The sequence below is a fragment of the Zonotrichia albicollis genome, chromosome 8, assembly GCF_047830755.1.
Source record: "Zonotrichia albicollis isolate bZonAlb1 chromosome 8, bZonAlb1.hap1, whole genome shotgun sequence".
Lineage (NCBI taxonomy): Eukaryota > Metazoa > Chordata > Aves > Passeriformes > Passerellidae > Zonotrichia > Zonotrichia albicollis.
The window spans coordinates 19,159,004-19,172,752 of NC_133826.1; positions in this window are offsets into that span (position 1 = coordinate 19,159,004).

The following is a 13,749-nucleotide window of genomic DNA, read 5'->3' on the forward strand; positions in this document are numbered from 1 at the left end:
TCAGTTGAACAAAAAAATCCCATTGAAAAACTGAAGTGCAATTTTTGTCTTCCAGACATAGAAAAAACATGTAAATGCTCAGCCAGCACATTTAACAAAAATTAACAAACCCAGGTTACCAGTGATGCCTTGAGAGGATACCTAGAACAAAGGCTAGACAGAAATAAAGGAATAAAGTATTTTTTAAAAAGGCTTTCAAAAGATACACCTTGGGCAGTACAAGAGCCTGGCTGTGGCTCCACCCAAGATGGACTCTGGGTCATGAGTTTTCACACTTTTCTAAGTTTTGGTCCATTTACAAAAGTTATAAACTTATTGGGGTTAATTGTCCAATTACAGCTCCAGGTTATGAAGTCCTATCCTCCCAGACAGCTCTCCTCAACTCACCGTGGTTTGCACTTTTTGGGCCTGAAGCTGCAACAGGATTGTTTTGTCTAACTAAACTGTGACGAGAACTTGCTGATACTTTATATGAAGTTCAGAGTCATATACTAATGCAGTACAGAATCTGGAGAATATGAAAGCTAAATATGAAAGTGTGTTCCACAGAGCAGCTGCCATTCCTACCTAGCAGTCCTTGCCTGGTCAAGCGCCCAGCCCTTGCTCCTTGTGCCCCGACCTTGGGGCCAGCAGTGGGCAGGGGAGAGGCTGCAGAGCTGCCCTTCTGTGCTTGCTTTGTCATTGGGAGGGCTGTCCCCTAGTGCCATCCCTGCTGGGCTTCCTGCACTGGAGGAAGCTGGAGCTGCTTTGACAAGGATTTACATGCAACCTTTTTCTCCTTGGGATTGGAAAAGCTTTAGATGGGAGTCATCCACAACAGGTTTTACTCCTCAGTGGGATTAAATTCTCCAAATAATTGTTACCCCCTGCTACACACACACATATAACACACATATACACACATACAGAATCATATTACCCAGGCCCTAGGTAATTCACATCCTGTCACTTCATGGTAACCTCTTACCAGGAAATGTTTATTGTAATTCCTCTTCTTTTTCTACATATCATAATTACTCTTCAGTACATGTATACTTAAACAAATTTTAACTGAAATGATAAAAACCATAAAATGGATTTGGGATTACTGCTATCATTCATGTTCTGTCAGGTTGCTACCTTCTCTTTTCAATGGAGTTCTGCACCATAAAACTTAAATCCTCTGGGCTTACATTTACTTTCAATTCACTTGATTTTAAATCTACAAGTCAAAACACGAGCTGCAGACCTTGTTACTTCACACTCCTACATTGCACATGTTGTATGCATTTGAGCTTAAATTTTAGACCATAAATAATTCTTTAAATTAATGCAGTGTGTGCAAATTAGTTGTTGGTAGTTAGTGGTGTAACTTTTTTTTTTTAAGCACCCTGTCCTCTTTGAATATTAACTGATATTTACAGGGCATTACTAGAAGCTTTTTAACTTTCATTTTTATCCATTTGCAATCACAAATCTTTTAACTATAAGGTTGGATTAAGTCACTGGTGAGAATGTATTAACCTTTTGTTCAGGAAGAGATGAGACATTGCTTGCACCTGCTCCACAAATATGCACTGGGTTTTCTTATGTTAATCAGGCACATTTGAATCTTATATAAAAACTTCAGTGTGGGTGTACAGATACAACTAAGATGCTTACATTTAGTACTGCTCAAACAAGTAGTGGCAATGACTCAGAAGTTCTATGTACCAAGGAAATGGGATAAATCCTCTCCAACTGTGTGTCTCTGGTGCACTTGCATGAAAGAGGATTGTGTTTGGATGAATGCAGTGATCAGAGTCACTGCACTCAGGTATGTGGGGACTGGAGCTGCAAGACAAATAAAATGGGCATTATATGCAGCCAGTTAGAAAACTTTCTCCAGGAAATACTGCACTCTGGTTCTGTCTGAACTCTGTTCCTCTCAAAAAGGATATTTTTGAAGCTTTTCTCCTTTCATGCCCCTAGATTGTCTGGTGACTGTTCCTCTTCTGAGCCCGGGTGTTTCATTCTGGTCACTGACATGTTAGTGACACATTCACTATTTTCTAGCCCATCTTGGGACAACTGCATCCAGTTTTGGGCCCCTCCATCCAAGGAGAACACCACTGGTGAAGCTGATCTGGGGCTGGAGCTCTGTGAGGAGGGACTGAGGGAAGGGGAGGGAATGGGCTCAGAGCTACCAGCAAATGTCCAGTGCCTGCACAGGGTGAGGGAGAACATGGAGTCAGGCCCATGGAGCATGGCAGAGGGTGAGAAACAGAAATGAGAGATGCTCAGGCTGGCCAGAGCCCTGACTGACCCCCCTTGAGCTCAGGGCTCACCCTGCATTGTGCAGTAGTTTTGACCAGAGCCCACCTGTGATCCTTTCCTACCTCATCCTATGAGCCTGAAATCCCTATCCAGCAAGTAATGGTTATCCCAACATAGTGTGGAAGAATTCTCTAAGATATTCCAGCACAGGTTATCTAGAAGTGACGATGCTGAAATCAACCAGAGGTTAAATAAAACACTTCACTAAACAAAGGTGCATATAGGAAAAAATTGTCAACATAAATTCTTTAAAATGGAAACAATTAAGAAATTTTAGAATTAGAGCTACATCTTTAATTCAAAAGAAGTGACTGCAAACGCAGACATCAAATCTGTTGGTGATCAGAGAGAATAGGAAGTAATATCAATATCTAAATAATCAAGTAAAATAGGTCAGCTGAAAAGTGCTTCCCTAATATTTGACTGCAAAAAGGTCAGTAAAGGCAGGTAAAACAAGTGAGAACACAGTCCTGTGTAAACTTGGGCAGAATCAGATCTTTTCTTTTAATCCCAGATTTTCTATTGCCTTGAAGGCCAAAGTTGAAGGCTTAGGAAACCTACTGATAAGTTCACTTAAAAGCTAAAAGCTCTTGTGGAGTGTGCATATGGAGAATGTCCCAGTGCAAGCTGTGTGACTTTGAATTTTTGTCCCACCCAACTGTCTTTCCTCTGCCCAGGAGGCTTTCTGTGCAATGCTTTCCAAATCCAAAGTATTTGGGATCCCATAATGATAGGACATCTGCTAGAACAAGAAACTCTTATTAGAAAATCACACTTTCAAATAATAACTGAATCTTTTTCTTCACATGAAACTTTTTTAGGATTAAATTTTAGACTTTTTATGTCACAGCATACAAGTTTTCAAAGATCCATTACAAGAAAAAATATCAATTCAGAAAACATCTAATGTTATTTTTCTTTTTCTCCTTCCAGAGATATTTTTCTATCTACTTTAGACTTGCATTACCAAATAAATGATTCCTATATAAAAAGACAATTTGTTACAGGGTTTAATGATTTTTTTTCATATGGAAACCACTGCATAAACAGAATTTTACATGCATTGCACTTTTCTAGTTTATACAAAGCCAACTGACTTGAAGTTTATCCAACTCCTGTAATCCAGAAATGCTCTAGTAGATCATATGTTTTCTCAGCTATTAATCTTTGTGGCATCAGAACAAACTCTGTTGTTTGAACAGGCTTCTGTTACTTCTTTGTTATATTAGTACTGCATTCCATTAAAAAAACTGATGAATAAAGCATTCACTTTTGAACAGAATGGGTCTTACAGAAAATGCCTGTGAAGACTAAGACAAATTCCAATATACTGTGTTTTAGAAACAGCAGTCATGGCTTCTTGGTAATATAATAGCAAATATTTGCTTTTAATATGATGAAACCATGACTGGGAATTTACATTTTTTAAAATGAAGATGGAACTTGGGCTATTGACACAAATTAAAATGGTTATTAGATTATATCATTTGGAAAGAAAGGAAGGAAGTGTAAGCAGTGAGTCTAAACATGATTTCCATAACTTTTGTTCTACCATCATCTCCCCCAAATTCTCCATAGACAACTATGATTTTGAATTCTGCTTTGCTGAAATGGCTTGCTAAGAAATACTTTACAGCAAATGCTTTATGTTCACTCAATATCCCTTTCAGCTATGAAAATTTACCAATTATATTGCTTTTTACAAAAATTAGTCCCTTCTTCCCCTGCTCTGTTTCTCAAGATTCCTCAGGTTTTTCTTTTCTCCCTGATCAAAGATAAGTTAAAAGTTAGGTTCTCTACCAGCACCTCTATTCTAAGCTGCAAGCACAAAGAAAGAGTCTCAATTCACAGAATATCCAAGTAAGTCAAAGCAGTTGCTCTGAAGTAGCACTGGAAAGCACCGACCCTGACTGAACAGGGAATATCAACAAGTGCTGACAAATCTTAGATAGCTACAGAGGACTCGTCATCAGAAATGAGGATAAGCACATGGCCCCCTTACGTTTAAGTGATTTGGTGGTGCTGTATAAATATCTCTTATCAGAACAGGATTGCTAGCATTCTCTGCTATGTGGGAGAGTTCATTTTCATAATCAAATTATCAGATGTAAAACTATAAAGAAAGATTCTTTAAACTAAGCTGAACTGTATGAACTCAAAATAGGACTTAAAAATTAATTACATTTCGTAAAGACCGGCAAATCTTGGGCCTTCTATCTATTGAAAGCTTTCATCTTTTTATCCCCACATATTCCCCACATCATAGCTCTGGGCTTTGAACTTCAGCTCCTCAGTTTTACCAGTGATCTTGCTACACACTGTTGAGTTCTCAGCTGGAACAATATTACCTTTGCTGGTGTTTTTTTCCTCTTTCCATTGCATAATATAGAGGTCTCTGCTCTCAAAAGCATTTGAAAATACTTCTTAATTCTGGTTTTTTTTTTTCTTTATCTCTTTTTCAGTTCTAAAATGGAATTATTTCATAAAACAACTACCAAAAATCCATCTAAGCCGCTCATTTTGTTGAAGGGAATGGAAAATATCTATGCAGCCATCTCATGGAAACATTTAAATGTACTGATTTCTTTCAACTTATTAGTTACAACTGGAAAAATATTTTCAAACTTGATGGACTTCTGGAGAAAAACAGTTAACTGGTTTAGAAATCTATATCTTTCAATAGGACAGAGCCTGCTGCCAGGTAAAGTTTAGAATATTTACATACCTGTATGAAGTCTTGATTCCAGAAGTGGCTCTTTGTATTCCCACTGAAGTTTACAATTGTTGCAGTGTGCTCAGCTCCTCTGAAATTGAGGATACATTTAACTTTTCTTGTCTTTTTTTTCATCAGTTGTAAAACCTGCATAGATAAAGACAGCTTTAACTAGTAAAAATGAAATAGACTATTTAGAGTGGGTTAAGATAATATGTAATATACTAAACTAAAATACTTTCTATATTAACCCTTAGTGCTTGCAGTGAGAAATTAATGTAATAGAATTAGTGATAGCCACCTTCACAGAGGAAAAGGTCAGTGTGATGGTGAACTAACTTCCTTTTAACACAGTTTGGTCAGTCAGCAAAAAAGAGTTTTTAAACTGTGCTGTTAGATAGATTTGTTTGCTTCCGTCTCATAGGATGGTGACCTCCAGGACAAGATTTATGTCCTCTGACTGCAGGCCAGATTCCTGTATCCTGTTTATTATTTAATATGTGCTCTGTAAAATAAGCACAATTCAAATGCTTTGCCATTCAGTCAAGAGTCAAGCCCAAACCTATATTTGGGCAGAAAGTAGGTGTTTTATCCAATGATTATTTAATGATCCTGAAACAGAACCAATGAAACTTTCATATGAACGCTGCAGTCATCCTGGTTATCCTGCAGGAGAAAAGGAGAGGCTCTGTCCCACAGCAAATTGGACAGCAGTGATTGCTGCACTTAAGAAAGGTAGTTAAATCTGTTCTGGTAGAGGAAGAATTTAACATGAGGGTATTTTACTTCCTGGGAGATGCTTTAATGCACATATTGTGGAAGAAGGAAACCCTACCACCTCTTGTTCTGACTGTTATTGACTACTGTGGTGTTCTGCTCAAAAGGCTGCTGGTCCCCCACAATACAAGACCACAAATGAAAGGAATTATATTCCTACAGGGTGAGCTGAGGTTTGAACTTGCCCACATACCACTTGGGCTCAGTAGCAACCAAGGGTTTGGATGGTTCCCTGCTCCACTACTCATGGGCTGCACAGTGAGCCTGGGAGCACAAACCAAGGCTCCCACTGCCCAGGAAATTGTGCCACCACAATCTAACATTTTTTACTTAAAGCTTCTTCTCCCACATGTGAGGGCATGAAATTCAAGTTTCCAGTAAATCATAGGCAAGCTATTTCCAAGATCCACTACTTCCCTAGATGTGTAATACGGGTAAGAGAAATAAGGACAAAATTCAGCAGAAGAAAACAAGAAAACCTCAGCAAAAAGCGCACAAGTTTCCATAGGATCTCATGACATATTACAAAATTTCTGACACCTAGCAGGTTTAAATTACCCTATTTATCTAAGCTTCTCTTTCTTTCTTTCATTCATCCGTTATCCGTTGTATTATGTGAGCCTGTGAAGAAGTGAGCAATGCCCATTTCCTGCACTGCAGGCTATCAGTGTCTCCATCTTGCAGACTCAGTTGCAGCTGAGCCAAGTGCTTATGACAAATAGAATCACGTTTTTTTAATTGTCTTTTTTACTTCTTTTTTTTTATTTCCCTTTCTGCTTCTATTTTTATTTTCCATGTTCTGCTTTCAAGTTCACTTCTTTCCTGTTTTATGCACATTTCTCACCTTCTCTCCAGCTTTCCATTTCCCTCATTTCTCTTTCCCTCCTTCCTCTCACATTCATATCTATTTAGAGAAGCATTACAATATTAAAATATTGTTAAACTACAGAATTAGAATCACAGTCTGGCTCCAGCTAACCTTGGTCCTTGTGAAACCACTTTACTTCCTGAGAACCACAATTGGAGGTGCAGAAAACATCCAAGGACGTGTCTGTGGAAGCCCCTCCTACAGTGTAAATGAGCAGAGGCTCAGTTCCCGTAAATGCAGCACCAGCCTCTGCCTGCAGAGACAGCTGCAGAAATGGCAGTTCATGACATCTTATGAAATAGAAGGAACGCTGGATTATGGGATTCACGTTTTTTCTGCATAAATAGAAGAGACACACATCCTCCTACAGAGCTGGGTTGGGGTTTTCTGCATCAGACAATTTGTTATTTAAACCACACGAAACTGAGGCAATTTAAGCTCATGCATGTAGTGTTGTAGCCTATGTTTATGGTCAAGTTCCTGGGGCCAGCTGCACCCACAGAGCCTAGAGGGATAGACTTTCATGGGAACCAGGCTATCCCCATGGCTGAGTCACTCCTCCTGGCAAGTTCTTGGCTCAAAGCTTAGACAAAGTGAGATTTAATGTGTAGGCAGCATGAATTATCTGGGAGTTCTGGCTCAAGGAAGCTATGAAGTAAAGTCAGTCAAATACCATTCTAGCAAAAATGGATCCCCATTGTATACATGGACATTTTTGAGGGCTTGCAATCACCTTTTAGTCCTTAGCAAAATAAGTTACTGCCCATAGACAGCAGGCATTTTTGAAAGAAGGGTGTTTATCTTTTAGTACTCCTTGTTTAAGTGGCAGAATATTCTTCAGAGTATGACTAAGACTGCATCTAAACTGCTGGGAAGCTGGGATGGAAATTTCACAAAATTACTTGCATGAGATTCCTGAGGTTTCCCAACTTCATCCAGGAAAAGAACAAGACTGATTTTTCTCACATAAATGCAAGACTGACCTTCAGTTAAACCAAGATACGCAATAGTCACAAAAAGCCCAGAAATATGAGATTAAAGAAAATGTGTTCAAATTTCAGAATAGTCTCTTTCACAGCATTTTACTTCTGTGTATGCTTTATCTAGCCTGCACTAAAATTACCATCATGTGAGGAAGAGCACTCTTCTTCCTCAGCAGAAGTAACAAACAGAGCAAAACCTACTCTGGCATAGCTTTACAACTGCATGCAGATAGAGACATTATTTCCCCCTTTAATCTTAGAAGCAAAGAGTAGTAGTGTTTGTGGTGATGACAAACTCCCAAATTTAGGTCAGGGGATGAAATAGCTGCAAGGATGGCTGGTAGATCACACTGCAGTTATGCTCCTCTAAAAAGGAACTGCTGCTGGTTGCCATGAATGCTACACACATACATATATATATATATATATGTTACACATATAGGTGTGTAAAGCAGCTGACTCTAGGCTATCATGGAAATTTATTTCCTAAGCAATTTCTTTATGACAAGAGAGTAGGAATACAAACAGCAACTATTTGCAGATTTATGTGCTCAATTCATGGATTTTGACATAAAGTTTTGGGGGTTTTGGCATTTTTTATTGTTGAGCAAGAGAGTGATAATACAAGACAACAGGAACAAAATGTGTTCTTAACCAACTTGCTGTTTCAAAACAATGCTGGGAAGATGCTGACATACCAATATGTATCATTTGTACAGCAAAACTGCTGAGAGCAACTCAGAGCACCCATTCACCTACAGCACGGTATGTGCTCCGTGGGTTCCTTGGCAAGAGGTCCTGGTTCCAGACTGCAGCTTTCTCCAGGGGCAGAGGACACTGAACCCCCATGATGGATGGTTCACAAGCCCTGGGTTTGTGCTGGTGTCCTCTTGTTTCACCCAGCTGGGCTCTTGGTTAATAGAGTTGATGAGGTGGAAGCCACTGAAGAGGTGTTACACCAATAACACAGGGAAGCACTGGAGTTCATGGGATGTGACTGAAATAGTCACAAAACTTCAATCTAGAACAGATGCACAAGTGAGAATTTTCAAACAGGAAAGGAGCAGAAGAGGTGCTTTCTGTAACTAATACTGAACAAGAAGTGAAAATTTCTCTTTTACTCAATGCTTATTTATTAAAACCAGAATATTTTACCTTGCCTTACAGCAAAGCTTCTTGGAACTTTCCATGATGAGCAAATCTATGTTTTCATGGGCTTTTGATGATATTGGTGATTTATGCATGGCTGATCCAAAATTGCCATTTGCAACAAGCTGGAAAAGGATATGGCTGCAGAGCACTGCAGGGCAATTGTAGGAGAGATATAGTCCATCATCACATGCTCCTTTGTAGGGCTGAATTCTGTATCCTGTGTGATCTGATGGTCTCATTAACCTTTAGTACAGGTCTTTGCACTTAAAAGAATGTTAAGGCAATCTTAAACTCTTTCTGGGGATACAGATTTACTTGCATATGCTTTTCAATCAAGGATACTGTAAGGGAAGTCCTAAATGTGGTTATCAAATACACTCCTCTGGGAAATGGAAAATATTTTTCAGTCAACTTACTTGGAAAATCCAGGTCAGGCTTTGTAAATACCAAAGACTTCCAGAGACCAGCCAACTGCTTTCCACTTCCTTTCCACAGGAATTTTTTGCTGACATGTTGAACAATGACCATTTAGATGAAGTTATTAATAAACAGGCAATTAAAAATTACTGTTCTAGGTGCAGTAAAAGTCTCTGCTGAGTATGCTTCTATGGTTAAAAAAAATCAGCTAGCAGGAGTCACAGACACTTTCAACTGATGCAAGAGCAGAAGAGATGGCTCTGTCTTCATCATGATAGTCACCACCTCTGCCTTGGCTGCACCAACCTAACTAAACACAAGGTGATATAGCAATTGGATCAATTCAGGATCTGATCCAATCAAAACTGACCCAAAAGAAAAGAAAAAAGGGAGGGGCTGGATGAGAAATTAGTTTTCTGTAAGGAGTAGACCCTTTTTTTGGTTTACTATGGGTGATTGGGAGTGGAAACTATGGATATCAGCCAGACCATGTCAGCTTAAGACAACAATATCCCAAAAATATTGCAATGTGAGGACGGAGATGCAGAATAATCCAAGAAATATTATAGCTCCTTTAAGGTAAGTAAATGATGAAGCTTCCTTTGGAATAGAAAGTATCACACTGACATGTGTTTATGAAAGGTGACACTGCACTAGAGGTTTTAGAAAGCATGACCGATTATTCAGAAACAAGAGGACAAAAAGGAGAAGCATTTTAAACCTATCAAAGGAAATACCCTTCACAAAGTGTCTTATTAAACTGTGCAACTCTTTTCCACAGGAAGTAATTGGGAGAGCACTTAAAAAGGAGTCATGAAATGACTGGACTTTTAGACTTATGACTATGCCATGTTTTGGAAGACAGACTGAGTCCTATGCCTGCATTTAGGCAATATGTATCAGGTGAAAAAAACCCTCACTTTAATACTACAGAAGCAGCTGGTCCTAAATCTGTCTTCAGGGATTTTTCTTACATCCTCCTGTGAAACTTTGGTTGCTGCTTATTGCTTATTATCAGTATCTGCTTGAATAGCTTTCATCTGACCTTGTATGGGAATTACATTGCTCCTTATCAAAAAAACAATGGTATCTCATGGAAGCCTCTGTCATGCATAGTTACAGAAAAATTTAGGCAGCGATGATCACAGGAGATCATCAAGTCCAGTGTTTCACTGAAAGCAGGGCAAACTTTACAGTTAGATTACACTGATCATGGTCTTTTTCACCTGAATTGTAAAAACCCCCAAGGGCAGAGGTCCTACAGGTGCTGAGGTCCTGCTTTGGCTGCTCAACCACCCTCAGCATGCATTTGTTGCTCACATACAACTGGAACTTCCCTTGTCACATGTTTTGGCCATATCCCCTTGTCTTTTTACCATTCACCTCTGAGAAGGAACTGGCTCTGTGTTCTCCCTAATCTCTGATGACTGCAGGGATATTGAAAAGCTTCTATCAGTCCAGAAACACACTTCTCGCTTCTAAGATGCATTTTTTTACCTAGCATCAGTACTTAGACATATCTGCATCTTAAAAACTTCAAACTGCAAAACAGATTAAATGGCACAGAAAAGTAGGACTGCATTTACCACAAAATTTCTCATACTTTGTCTTTTAAACCTGTCATGAGTGTATTTTTTGAAAAAGTCTTGCTTTAACTCAGTCTATTTGTGACCTCTTGAATGTTTGGAAATCAAATTATCAAGAATTAGGTTGGCCAAGCAGATTAAATAAAATTTAAGATACTTCTTTGTACAATTTGTGTTTGGGCCATAATCTCAGGGTGACCTAGAAGGTGCACTGCACTACATTCCTTTAGACTGCAGACTTCTGTCTCTTTCCATCCCCAGGATGGCTCTTTTAAGACACTCAAAAAACAGGCTTTCAAGATGTCTGTTCTTGACAGTTCAACTGCAGGAAAGATAACTGAAAAGAGGTATTCATCTTTTAAGTACAGGCAAGGATGTTAATCTGGTGGTTCAGAACTGACAGTTTTTCTTTTCAAGTGTCATAGACTTGAGCTCTGATTACACACTCTTCAGAGGCTCCAACAAAAGAATCTCTTGTTTCATCTGTGCTTCATGCAATTGGCCTATTGTTTCACATATTCATTTTGATAAATCGTACAAAATGCTACCTTGAAATTAAATTTTTGTCATTAACAATGGAAACAATACTTATGTAAACAATCTTTTACAAAATTCTAGAAGTTTTTAAAAATGTTCTACCAATTCAGTAAGATTGCACATATTCTTACCTGTTTTAGTCTTTACCATGTTTTATTATTACTCTTATTTAAATAAGAGTAGGACAATTAACAATGCATCAGCAATTCATTAATACTCTCTGGTCCAGATTTCTACATACCGAAAACATTAGTCTCTCCTCTAATCTCAGTAACCCACCTCAAATTTTTTCCCAGAGTTTTTGTGGAAAGGATTGGAAAGGCTTTCATTTTGTTTGCAAAGAACTAGAGCAGGTGTGGTGGCTGGTCTTGCTCCTGCTAGTCCTGAACATAGCTGTCACAGCCATCCCCTGCTCCATTGTATTTGAATATTGAATATCTAAGTAAGAGTTCTTCAAATATGAAATTAATTGATTACTCACCTGTACCATGTTAAATACAGTAATTGGCAATATAAATTGTATGCAGAATTACCTCTTAATAGGTCTTGAACATTCAGCTCCCCAGCTAGGTTGCGGGATCCCTGCCAAATCCCTCTCTCCTGCTGTTGACAGCTTGTGGCAATGCTGTGCAGAGTTCTTCACACTACATTCTCTGGTGTCCCAGACATTATCTAGAAATCTAGATAGCTCAGTGTTGAAAGATGGCTCAAGCCTTCTCTCACTTTCTTCCATTTTGAAAAGAGCACAAACTAAAACAGTGTAAGGCAGAAATTTCAAAAGCTCCCAAACATACCACCATAAGATCTCAAACTCAGCAAAGCAGTGCTTCTTCTCTTGAAAACAAAGATGTTGTGCATGCTATGGATTTACATAATTTCAAGCGACAAAAACCAACCCCCTTGCAAGTTGCTAAGTGCAGTGAAGAAACCTCTGACTCAGGAAACTCCTGAGCTTCAAAGGAGCTGGAGGCTGGGAGTGCATTTAGAGAGCATATTACCATGCTTGTTGATTTTACAGCATTTTTAGGCATTCCATTTTACCTGCTGCTAGTTAAAAGCCTCAGCTTGACATACTGCGGTCATTCTCATGCCTCTGCATCATAATGAACATCATTTCCCTTTCACTGAGTCTTTCTACAATTATCTTGTTACCATCTTAATTTGCTCTCATTCAAAAATTATGTATATGCTTCCATAAAAGACTGCAGAAACCTTGTGGGTGATTCAGCAGTAATCTCACACAGAATTTATCTGCTCTTCCCTATTAAATCAAGCCCAAGGCTGAACAGGTGCCTTGATCATAACTCACATCTACTCACCTGTCTCTCATTTTTGCAGCAAGAGGACTCTGCTAATTAAAAAGTACAACAACTTTTATAAAGTAGATTTTCATGTTTGAAGAAGAGAATATTGGAGGTTTACAGCTTCTCATTTTATTGAATTAACAGTGAGCTAGAGACAGGGAGGAAAACAGGAATAATCACACATTTAGTCTACAGGTAAAGTGCAATCTTCAACTGCTTGCTACCACAGACACTACTAAACAGAAAACAGAGGGTAGAATTAAGTTCTGATGAAAAGTTTATACATACAAAAAAAATGGGATATTTCAGTACATTTGTGTTTTGAACACGGAATTTTAGCCTAGCATATTACCTTTAGATGTGGAAATACAGTCTCCTGCATTCTTTTAATTTCTTTATCGGCTTCTACAGATATACCACTCTTTCAGCTGTCAGACGAAGCAAGCAGAGCCTGATTCTGCCATGTTCCTGCTCTTTACTTCCCTTCAGGCGACTTGGGAAAAGTGACTAATGCCAACATTGTCACAATTTCCCAAAAGAGATAATCTTTAATCAATACAAACAAAATCTTGCTATCTGCTCCATCCCTGCTCTGTTATCAGCACCAAGACAATTGTGATTATGAACTAGAACAAAAGCCTCAACAACAGTGTGGTGCTGGAACTTCATTTTCTTTGTAAGGAGGAAATTTTCTTTCCTTTTTACCAGAGCTTATCTACAAAATCTAAATTAGCTCACTAAAATATTTATTTCTGCATGGTTTTGAGATATGAGTGCCTAAATGATTATTCAACAGTGAAGAGTCATGCTTTCTTATCTCACTCAACTGTTTTGATGCTTAGATATAAATGAAGGGACAGAATATCCAATTTTAATTGAACAGGAAATCAACAGAAAAATGGCAGGTATATTTTCAAAGTCATTTTGAAAACTGAATGCAATTGTGTTTTAATGCTATTTTATATGTGTTCCTGATATTGAAACAAGCAAATGAATGCACCATTTGTGGTAATATTTTGTTGTTTGAGCACATTAGTTGAAAGCCAAGTAAATATCACAGCCCCATACTCGGAAGTTCTCTAACTGCATGTTAGCAGTGGTGCCAAAGGGTCAAGTG